The following is an 11,007-nucleotide window of genomic DNA, read 5'->3' on the forward strand; positions in this document are numbered from 1 at the left end:
CCACAAAGGTAGCTTTAAATATATTTAATAATAAATAATACAAGAACAAGACAATACTCAATCAACACAGTAACTGCAGAGTTCAGAATCACAGGAAATATTTTACAGGACAGCCTCAAATGAATACAGACAACATCTAAACTAATCTTTACTATATTCCTACCTATATCTAAGAGATACCATGCCTTAAATAACTTACTTACAGAGCAAGATGCATGCAGAAGTGCTGAATGGATTGATTCTAGGTCCAAGACAAGATACAAAATGCACACAGTCTCTCTCTGAGACAGTTCTTAAATTACTATCAGACATTACTGCTCGGTCAGCTTGGATGACATCACCCTTTGTCACCTGCCTTCTGTTCACAGGCTAACAGAAACTAACATTTCTGTGTTAAAAATACATATCTCTCAGATGTTTGCAGAACATGGAAGTCGTAAAACAATAAAACGCTTTTACATTTGAAACCTAGTCATTAGTTTTGTTTCAAGACAATAGAAAAACAACTAGCTGTAGCCATTGTGTTTGCTTCACTGAAACCGAGAGCTAACAATCATAAAACAAATTCAACTTATTTTCTTGAAGTTTTAAAAGTTAACTCTGTATGTTCCAGCTTCTACTATTAAAACATACATTTGCACAGGTATATAGTTTATATACGTTTCTGTTCTTTTCCAGGGTACACTGTGGACACATCCTTGAAGCTCAGTACTGTAGAAACCCTGTTCAACACACACTTCTGCACAAATAGTTTAATATACACATAACATATAGTTCTCATACATTTGTAAGACAGGCATATGAATCATATTAATATTCACAAATGACATATGATTATTTACAAAATTCCAGATACCTGGTCTGGCAGTGTCACACCCAGCATAAACCAATAGAAAAAAGTCAGTTTGCCCGGACTTTCTGCTATTAATATATGCTATGGAGATTCTAATTTTCTTCACTTTAAAAACAAAACTTAGAAATCTGGATACTTCAGAAGTTTGAGAGAGATGGGACAAAGAAAATGCAAGGATAATCAGGTACTTTATGCAAAACTAATGAACTGCACCTGATTATCCTTTTATTTTCTCTGCCCCATCTCTCTCGTAAGTTTGAACTGTCCAGATTTCAATTTTTTTTCTGTGGGAATGTATGTCCCATATGCATGCATAGTACATCATGAAAACTCCAAGATACAGGGGAAAAAGCAGAAGAACACCACTGTGCTGTTATACAAAGACATTATTTAGGAAAAGTAGGTAACTTTTTTCTTAAATAATGTCATTGTACAATAGCAATAACCCAGGGCTGGATGTGGGTAATGCTGGATTTATTCACAAATAGCTTTGTTCAGTCACCCGGGCTTCGCCTCCATAGTGAAGCCAAACCAACTGTAGGTAAATCCAGCATTACCCACACCCAGCCATGGGTTATTGCTATAATATACTATATAATTGTATTAGTAGGAGAGAAACATCGGCATCTGCATCTGCATTTTATATCAAGGGTGCCACAAAAGAAATGCTTCAAAAAGTCAGGAGGATCGGATGCCACACAATGATTGTTTCTATTATTTATCAGGCTCAGTTGCCACACGATTGGGTGCAGTTAAAATTGTTCATGCCAATGACAGATCAAAGTACAGAGGAATATGTAGATATCAATAGAGTCTCATGATGATTATGAACTGGTCTGGAAGGTGGAAGTAGCCATTATAACAACAGCAACAACAACATGAAGACAAGTTTATTTTTATAAACAAACTACAGCAGCATTGCGTATAGGAGAGTACTGAGATCAGCATAATCAAGAAACAGCAGCAGAGTGTAGCTCAGCGCATCTTAGAAACAAGTTGCACTGGAAATAGCAAGCTTTATCACCCATGCAAACTAGGTGAAGGACCAAGATAAATGTTAATAATGTTAGATAGTAGTTAACAACACTTAAAATGCATTCCTACAGTGCTATATTCTCCCTTGCTTTTGTGAAGTGCAGCATGGTCAGATGCAGTTAGAAGTGGTCGATCCAGTAGCATTGTGCAGCAAGGAAATGCAGCACAGAGCAGCAAGTCCTGCTATGCAGCGTGGTTTACAAGCTATGTTTAAAGGTCACAGCCAACCATTAATGCAACTACTTATTAAGTCTAAGCGTGATATGGCTTTAAGAATGAAAGATGGGCTCATTCTAGCTGCCACCCTGTATTTATGGAAGAGGGTGTAAAGCTCCTTGTATATTAAAGATTGCTGTTCTAAAATTCTCCTTGTTGAGGAAATGGCTAGCAAGTATAGGGTCTTCCAAGATTAGTAGCCCAGAGCTGATATGCAGCTTGGTTCAAATGGAAGCAGATTTAAACTTTCTACTAAAAAATTCAAATACCAAGAAGGGGAATTGACTTTCCTCAGGGTCTCAAATAGAGGGCCATTCAGTAACTGGCTGACTGAGAAGATAAATGTCAAGGAGTGGTTCATTTGTAGACAGTTTGCAGAGGCTGATGGACTCTAAAAGAGATAAACCAATTAATTGTAAAAGATCCCTGACAAAGAAAGCAGTGCATCTGAACCTGAGACCACTGTTGGCATTCTACCACAAACATAAAGCCAGATAGAGAAGGCCTTCTATTTTGATAACTTTTTCCCACTATGTTGGTATTAGAAAATGTTTGTCTTTACAGAGACTAATGTAATAGGAAGTTTGGTAAATTCCCTTATCCTGTTTTTATCGTACAGATTCTCTCTAGCAATCCAGATTCAGTTTAGACATTTGGGTGTTACTTTCACATAGTTCTGGGTTTGCCTTTATCAACCCCCTCTGTTTTGTTATTGCAGCTATATGCAAAGCCAGTTCCAGCTTCTTCCCCTTGTTTGGGCTACCATGACACCTTCTACACCCTAAGGCTATGTTACAAAGGGTATACATTTAAAAGTTATAACTCTTCACTGTTAGATCTGCTGTTTATTTTGGATGGTAGCACTTATCTAAGATAAATAAAGCCAGATTATTAGAGAAGAACAGGAAGCCTCGGACTTTTTTGTGTTTGTATGGGAGATTATTTGCTTATCTCTTTGCCATTTATTGATTTTGACTTGATGATACCTGTATTAATAGGCATTGCTCCTAAGTAAAAAAATGAGGTTATTTACCATCTTTAAAGTCCTAAAGAGATTGAGATTGAGGTTAGCACCAACTTAGAGATCCACCCTTTTATTGATGCCATTTTGATAAGTACAATTTTATGATGATGGGTTTCCTAGATTTCTTTCAATGAGGAACCTGGCCCGGGTGGGATCAGGCTTCTATCCTTTAGGCTCTTAGTCTAGTAGCCTATAGATTTAGATCTCACAAAGGGGTAGGGAGCTTTCTTAGGTGGCGGGATAGAGAGACCCTATACTGTTAATGTGTCCTACCATTTAGATGTCTATTATTATGGTAAGTATGCACGCACAACTGTACTATATTCATTACTGCTGTAGTACCATTCATTATACTTGGGAAGAGTACTAGAATTTTTGTTACCCTAGGGCTGGGACAACTTGCCCATAGGTCTAGGGATGAGGTACCTACATATACTTGGGTTGGGTTACTAATGTGCAGGGGTTCCTTCTTCTCATTGGCTTGAGCTGAAGAACAAGGGTTACTGTTGACAGAAAGATGCTATCACTGTAAGATTTGCAATGTCTGGTCTTGCTTTCAACACCAGCAACCTTGAGATGAGGAAAAAGAGAGGAAAAGCATAAAATAGCATGCCACTGGGTGGGTGTATTTATTAGACTCTATATTAGATAATCAAACTTTCAAAAGTTCAACTGTCATATGGTTGACACCATATGATACAACTTTTAAAAGTTCGAACATCTAATAAAAAAAAAAAACTACACAAATAACCTACCTGAATGCTTTAAGCAGGCAAGCAAGCCCCCCCCCTGCACCCACACCCCCAGCTCTTTAAATATACCAACTCTGAGATCGCACTACAGTGCAGAAAAGGAAAGTCTTCCCATTCTGCGCTGTACGGAGATCTCTGTTAAAACATTTGAATTTTCAAAAATTTGATCATATGTTGTCGGCCATATGACTCTCGAAATTGTGAAAGATCGATTATCTAATATAGTCCCTATTTATTAGGCAGACCTCCTCAAATGGTACCTGAAACAGAATCTACTGAGCTGATGGATACAAGAAGAGCCATTAAGGAAAAAATTCTTGGCCTCCCCATCTTTGAGTAAGTTTCTGGGAAACATGAGTGTCTGATTTAGATTTGTGCTTAATGAGAGTAGGTCGTCTCAACCCATGTGCCACAGCACTCTGGAAAGAAGTGATATAGGAGGCTTTTAGACAAAGTCTTTCCTTCAAGGACAGGTCCCGAGCTACCATGGGTAATCTGCATAACTGGCTCACATACCTTCACATCCCCTTAGAGTCCCCTGTCTTCAGTCTGATTTAATGATTTAATGATCTGAAAGGTATAACTCAATGCTAATATGCCTGACCCTGTCCTGTTTGTATCTTCTGTCTTGGTCTTTCAGAGGACCTCTATTGAGCTCACTGGGTAAAGTCTGCAGTATCCATGGTCAGGGTCTGAGAACATTGGACTTACAAATATTATGCCTGGGATAGCTTGCACTTAGTACACAGTCTGCTCAAACTACCTATTGATCTTAGGATCAGGGATAAAGCTTGACTGGGAGGGTGAAGATTTAGTGCTTGTAAGTTTTATAGGTACCACTAGAATTTTTATATGTGTAGCTTGGCCAGAGGTGTTATAATAATGAGAGCAAAGATGCAGCCTAATAGGAAGGGTGTTGCGGCTCTTGTTGTCATGTGCATTTTCTATGATATCTAGGCAAATTAAGAGTGCAGTAAATGGCTTTTCTCTTATAGTAGAGGCATTCTACCTGGTTTTGTATCCAGTAATGCATCCAAAAAATATTTTTTACAGAGATCAAGGCAATTTTGATTTGCTGAAGGTTGAGGAAGGTCTCCAAACATTTGAGAAGTGAACTATGTAATCCAGGGATCTGAATATCTGTTCCTGAAATCTGACCTGCAGGCAGCAGTCATTCAAATATGACTAAATGTGTAACATGCTGAGTGTTTCCATCTCAAACTCACCAATGAATGGAGTTGTGGGCAGCAGCACAGACTCTAAATGGTGCCCTATAAGGGAAAGGGTTGTACAGACTAACCGCTTTGCACATCCACTGTAGTGCGCAGTATCCTCAAGATAGGAGAACATGGATCATAGACTGCACACCGTGGCTGAGCTAGCCACTCGAAAATATGGCTCTAGGTGATTCAGTCATGCTGACTAATGTCACCAAATTGGGCATGGGCATTTACCAGTGATAAGTGGATTGAGGACCTGGCCTTCTCTGTCCTACGCCAGGGACCCATGCTAATTGTGGGAGGGGTATATGTGCCCCTACTGGCCAGTGTGTGTCGCCATAAATCCCAGCAGCTATGGGTCAATAAGCTACTGGCTGGCTGGTGTCTAGTTGCCCAGCCTGGATTACCTGGGATAGCTCTGTTGAGGAAAAGCTGGACGTAAAACCAATCAACCTGCCAGACATGAACTGAGAATTGCTACACTTAATGTAGGCTCACTAACAGGATGCAGCTTGGAAGTGGATGACATGATGATACTTTCATAATATCAGTTAGACAGCAGTTGAAGAACTTACTAGATTAAGCAGGACAACATGAATTGGTTTTGATAATAGGAATTACTCAGGGCTGGTATGGAAATAAAGTACATAAGGAAAGTTGGTGGTGGAATGCGTGTACAAGAACAAAGGGGATATATACAACTGTTGATTGATAAATGGCTACGCAGTAGTAGAATGTTGACAAGGTCCCAAGAAAGCTGATCTGAGCAGTACTGCAGTGGTTTTGAGTTCATAGGTTCATCAGGTAGATACTAGCCCTATCTGCGATGGGGCCTAAGTAACTACAAGCAAAGGTTCCCTGGCTTATGCCATCCAAGAAAGTTATTTTCCTGTACCTGTCAAAGCAGAGCCATAGACATATGATCTGGGGGTGTATTTCCTATTCCATCATCCACTCATCATTTTTTTTGAAGAGTGCTGCTAATTGAGAACTTTGCTTGACATAGATAGTTCCAGAGTATGAGTATGGAAAGTGAAAGGATTGGGATTTCTATAGGTGTAGCATGTCCAACAGCTCTGGGTTTGACATAGCTTTACATGTTAGGTAGAGATCACCTTGGAGTAGGCATTATTCTTTGGAGTAAAGCTGGAGTTTTTTGAGATGGTCAGTTTAGGGCATCTGTTTGAGGTGAGCAATCCTCATTGTGAGGTACTTCTGTGGCCTTTCCAGCTACTACAGATGTCTTGTGAGATACATTCCAAAAGGGGCATTCTACTCTATAATGGGTTTAATGAGTGTCGAGTAGAGGGGAACAATGACCTCTTTTTTCCAGGCTGAAAACCCTTTTGCGATGAAGTGTCTTTGCAGCAGGATCCAGAAGAGTGCTTAAATGTACAGACTTCTTGCATTGCCCAGGAATCGAACCCAGGTCAACTGCTTGGAAGGCAGCTATGCAAACCACTATACCACCAATGCTACATTCTGGGATCAAGTCCCAGAAACAATGGTAGAATTAGTGTAGGCTATGTACAAGGACCCAATGACTTAAGTATGAACAGTGTTCAGCCTCACAGAGGGGTTCCAAGTGGGAGTGGAGGTACATCAGGGTTTATCTCTGAGTTCACTGCTGTTCATAATGGTGATGGACTACATTAGCACACACGTCAGAGGGGACAGATCAACAAAGTTGCTGTATGCAGACAATGTGGCATTACAAGCAGACTCTGACCAAGAACTTCAGCAAAATATAGGAGAATGGAATGCAAAACTCAAGGCATATGGGATGAAAGTAAGCACAGATAAAACATTGGTAATAACAGAAAATTGGGGAACTCAGAAGAAGCTGAGAAAAGAGATAGAAGGGAAGATAGTGTAACAGGTAAACAACTTCAAGTATCTGAGAGGGGTGGTTGAGGAGAAGGGAAGTCTGAATTAGATGGTCAAAGCTATAAAAAGAGGGGCTGCAGCCAAATGGCATAGAGTATCAGGTGTAGTCTATGACTAAATAATGTCAAAGAAGCTGAAAAGTAAAGTGTACAAGACAGTGGTGTGACCAATACTACTGAATAGTATAGAAACCTGGGGAGTAAAGGCAGAACAGTTGAATAGCTAGAGGTGATGGAAATGAAGTGCCTGAGAAGGGTGGTAGGATGCACACTGTGGGACAGATGAAGAAATGAGGACATAAGAACAGAAGCCAAAGTAGCTCCAATTGCAGAAAAAAATCAAAGAGAACAGATTGCAGTGGTTTGGACACGTGCAGAAAAGAAGAAGACAATCTGGTGTGGAAGATTTGAGACAGACAGGAAGAAGGTAAGAGGAAGTGAGGACATCCAGCAAAGAGGGGGATGGATTGTGTGAAAGAAGATTTGCGATAGCCTGGCATGAGTGTTGAAGAAGACAGGAGTGTGGCACTGAATCAAGAGAGATGGCAACAGTTAACACAATACCCTGACCCCATGTAGAAAAAAATGGGAAAAAGGGGGGCTGATGATGATGATGCGTATCCTCCTCACCCTGAGTCTGGCAAATGTTGGTGCTAATCAATTTGGAAATTCTCTGGGAGTAGTGGGAGTCCCAGAAGGCAAAGAGGTCAAGTGAAAGTGCCCTGTTCCTACCATAATTCTGAGGAACTTCCTTCACTACTTGTGGCTAGGGTTGCAAAAAGAGATGTCCACATGCCTAGGGTTAAGTGATTCAGTTATTATCAGGTGTATGTTGAAATTAAAACCTCCTAACAGTAGTTAATTCCTCCTTTTGTGGACTGTGTGTAGTGTAATGCTGAAGTCTCTCAGTGATTGGTGTGGAGAAGTTATGTGATTTATCTTTTAGCCTTTATAAACTAGGTGCTTACATTGTATTCCTTTTCTGATGAATTATTGTATTAAACAGAGATGAAAGTATTAATCTGAGTTGTATTTCCTATTTTTTTCACATCTGCTGGGTTTGGTTATATAAGGAGATTAAGTAGACAGCATATGTTTTAAGATTAGCTGTTTATATAAAATGTTTAGGCTATGACACACTAAACCATTGTGATTGCAAGACTGATGATTTAGAATTATTGTGGAAGTCATCAAGGAATCTGTTCTTTCAAAGTATAATGGAAAGCTGTTCCAGTTTTTGGAGACAAGTCACAATGCTATCACTTTGGCACTATTGCTCAAACTACTATGCTTGTGCATTTGCGTGCAGCAGTTTTATAGAACTGCTCACACCTGATTGCTTGTCATATACTGAGGCAAATTTTGTTCAGCACTATTGGATGTTTCTTTACATTTGTAGTTTTCTGATTTTTAATAGAAGGTAAGTCTTGCTCTTTCCTCATTAAAATCAATTTCCTTTATGTATACAGTGGACTGATAGAACTCTGATTTAAGCTGCAAGGTTTAACAGGTTATAAAGGGGAAGTGCAATTTTATCTGAATGTTGAAAGTTTGAAATAAGGAATTGTGAGATTGACCCAGGGATTCAGGAAGCTCTGTGCAAGAATATTGTTAGTCTTGCACGGAGTGTTCCATGGCCATGAAGGACAGCAGCACACCCTGCATATTCATGAGGGTGCGTGCTGTCTACACTAGATGGACACGAAACAAGAACAAGTATAGGGAGCGTGTCCGAGCACTGCTTGCACGGTACATATGCCCCCTGCACTCTAGAATTGCCGTACAGCAATTCTACAGCAGCTAACAGTTCTGCGGACACTTTCATCACAAGATAACAGTGTCTGTGGATAAAACAACTAAGCACAGCCCCCACAACATGGCCCTAAACTGTCCAGAGTTTCACAGAGTGTCCAGATTATTCCCGTTTTGGCCGTTCCATCATAAAATGTCCTCTAACACAAATTGAGTCATACTAGCAGCCTTCTAAGTTTATAAGAGTAATATTACATGTTTACATATTTTTTCTAGCCCCAGCAAAGTTTAAGCATAGCTGAGAGGGTTTGCACGTCGCGCACCTATGCTCAGCCTAGTGTTACACATCCTAATGAGCTAAATAAAAATAAACAGCCAAAATAATGCAAAGTGAAATAGTGTAGTGGTTAGAGCTGTCACTTCATATGCAGGCATTCATGGTTCAATCAATAGGTAGTGAATAATATATATTTGTTAACCAGGGTAGTGTAGCAGGTCCAAATGTGAGGTGTCATTGTAGTACAGATGTGAAATCCCCATATAAACACGTGTCCCATACAGTATAGCCACAAAAGAATGTAATGTAATGAAAGCACATAGGGGATGTTATGGAAGGTAAACATACATATCATAATATGTCATTTATGAGGAATCAAACCCACAATCTTGATAGTCTGTAAAAGGAAAGCTGAACAATGCTAACTCGTGCTCAGCTATACTTAACCAGTATAACCATTGCTTAATTTTAAATTCAAATCAAGAATTAGCATAGGTAAGCGGATTTGTGCACTGGTAAGCAGTACTTAGCATCTACTCCTTTAAGCAATATTTATCTTTGCTAAGCAGGTTTGGCGGGCGCTTAGCTCAGCATATTCAAAACTGTCCAATCACGGCAAAGGGTGGGAAATTAGCCCTATTTAAACCTCACAGGCAGGACTACAGCTCATAACCAGTTGTAGCTTCCCACTGTAGGCACTATGTCTGGTGTTGGTGAGGGTGTGCTTTTGGGCATAGATCTGGGGCATACAGAAGTCCAAGGTCATGGTTGGACTCCTTGTAAAAGACCATGATGTGAGACTGCTGCAGGACCAGTACCAGGGCTCCCAGTACAAAGCGGAGGCCTGGGACCATCTCGCCTACAATCTCCCCAGTGCCACTGGCATCCCACGGACTGGTGAGCAGGTCTGGCACCATTTTGCCGACTTGAAGCGGAGGATGAGATAGCTCTTGGACAAATGTGTCCAAGATGCCTGGGGAGGGGAATTATCCAGGTGTGTGTAAGTATCAGTCACAATAAGTTAAAGTTTTCAAAGTCCAGCCTGTGTATGCAATGGATAGGCATGCATAAATGTTTTTTCTTATCACCTGTACAGCTGCAGATGAGAAGGCTGTGAACTTGGATGCCCATGCCAGCAAGCTGCTAAGGCTGGTGCATAACAATGTAGCTTGTAGTATTCAGGGCAAATAAATAAAAATGAGTATAATTTCACCTTGCAGTATTTAAAAATGGGTATGGTTCGTACTGAATAAGCAAACCAGTAGGAGAGTAATAGTGACATACAGGTTATATATCAATAAAAGTGTAAGTACTTCTCAATAAAAGTCAAACCCCCAGACTGGTTGTGTGTACTTTGGTACTGTATGAATCAATATGTGTACAGTTTATGCATAGCAACTATTTATTTATTTATTTATTTTATTTTATTTTACATTTGTTGACCGGGATGATCCGACTGGATACATGTCCATTTTTAGCGGAGGCCTGGGGAGAAAAGCTCCACATTTACAGCAAATAACGAACGGGATACAAAAGCAAATGTCATACAATTTACAAAGTTACATATTGTTACATTAATAACACATAGGTGAAGGAGAAACATAGCATGTGCAATGGGGAAAAGAACATGAGAATTGCATATGATCTAAGGAAGTGACATCTTAGGAGTAGCATTCTCAAAGTACAGTTGTATAGCAGCGGAAATTATGCTATTATATAGCAAGAGGTTGTCAAGCTTCATGTTTTGGGCATCTATTCGATTAGGTAATACAGTGTTAGATCATAAATGAAAGAGTTTAAGTCATCGGGATATTCATTAGTTGGAGCGTGGACTTTGGCTTCATAAAGAAGAGTTAGTCTGGGACAGAGCACTGACATAGCCAGTGTGACTTGAAATGGAGTTTTAGATCCTTTTTGAATTGGACCAGGGAGCTTGACAGAGTGAGGTTAGAGGGGAGGGAGTTCCATATTTTACCAATAGTGTTGGCAAAC

The 11,007-nt window shown here is 39.9% G+C and overlaps 1 non-coding gene across 1 annotated transcript; it reads right to left on the bottom strand.

The window, feature by feature from the left end:
* Positions 1-6,504: 6,504 nt before the first annotated feature.
* Positions 6,505-6,576, bottom strand: TRNAG-UCC. The gene has a single exon. It is a non-coding gene; the product is annotated as a tRNA-Gly (tRNA).
* Between the last annotated feature and the right edge of the window lie 4,431 nt (positions 6,577-11,007).

The sequence above is a fragment of the Protopterus annectens genome, chromosome 12.part0 (genome assembly GCF_019279795.1).
Source record: "Protopterus annectens isolate FY-2018-M chromosome 12.part0, PAN1.0, whole genome shotgun sequence".
Lineage (NCBI taxonomy): Eukaryota > Metazoa > Chordata > Ceratodontiformes > Protopteridae > Protopterus > Protopterus annectens.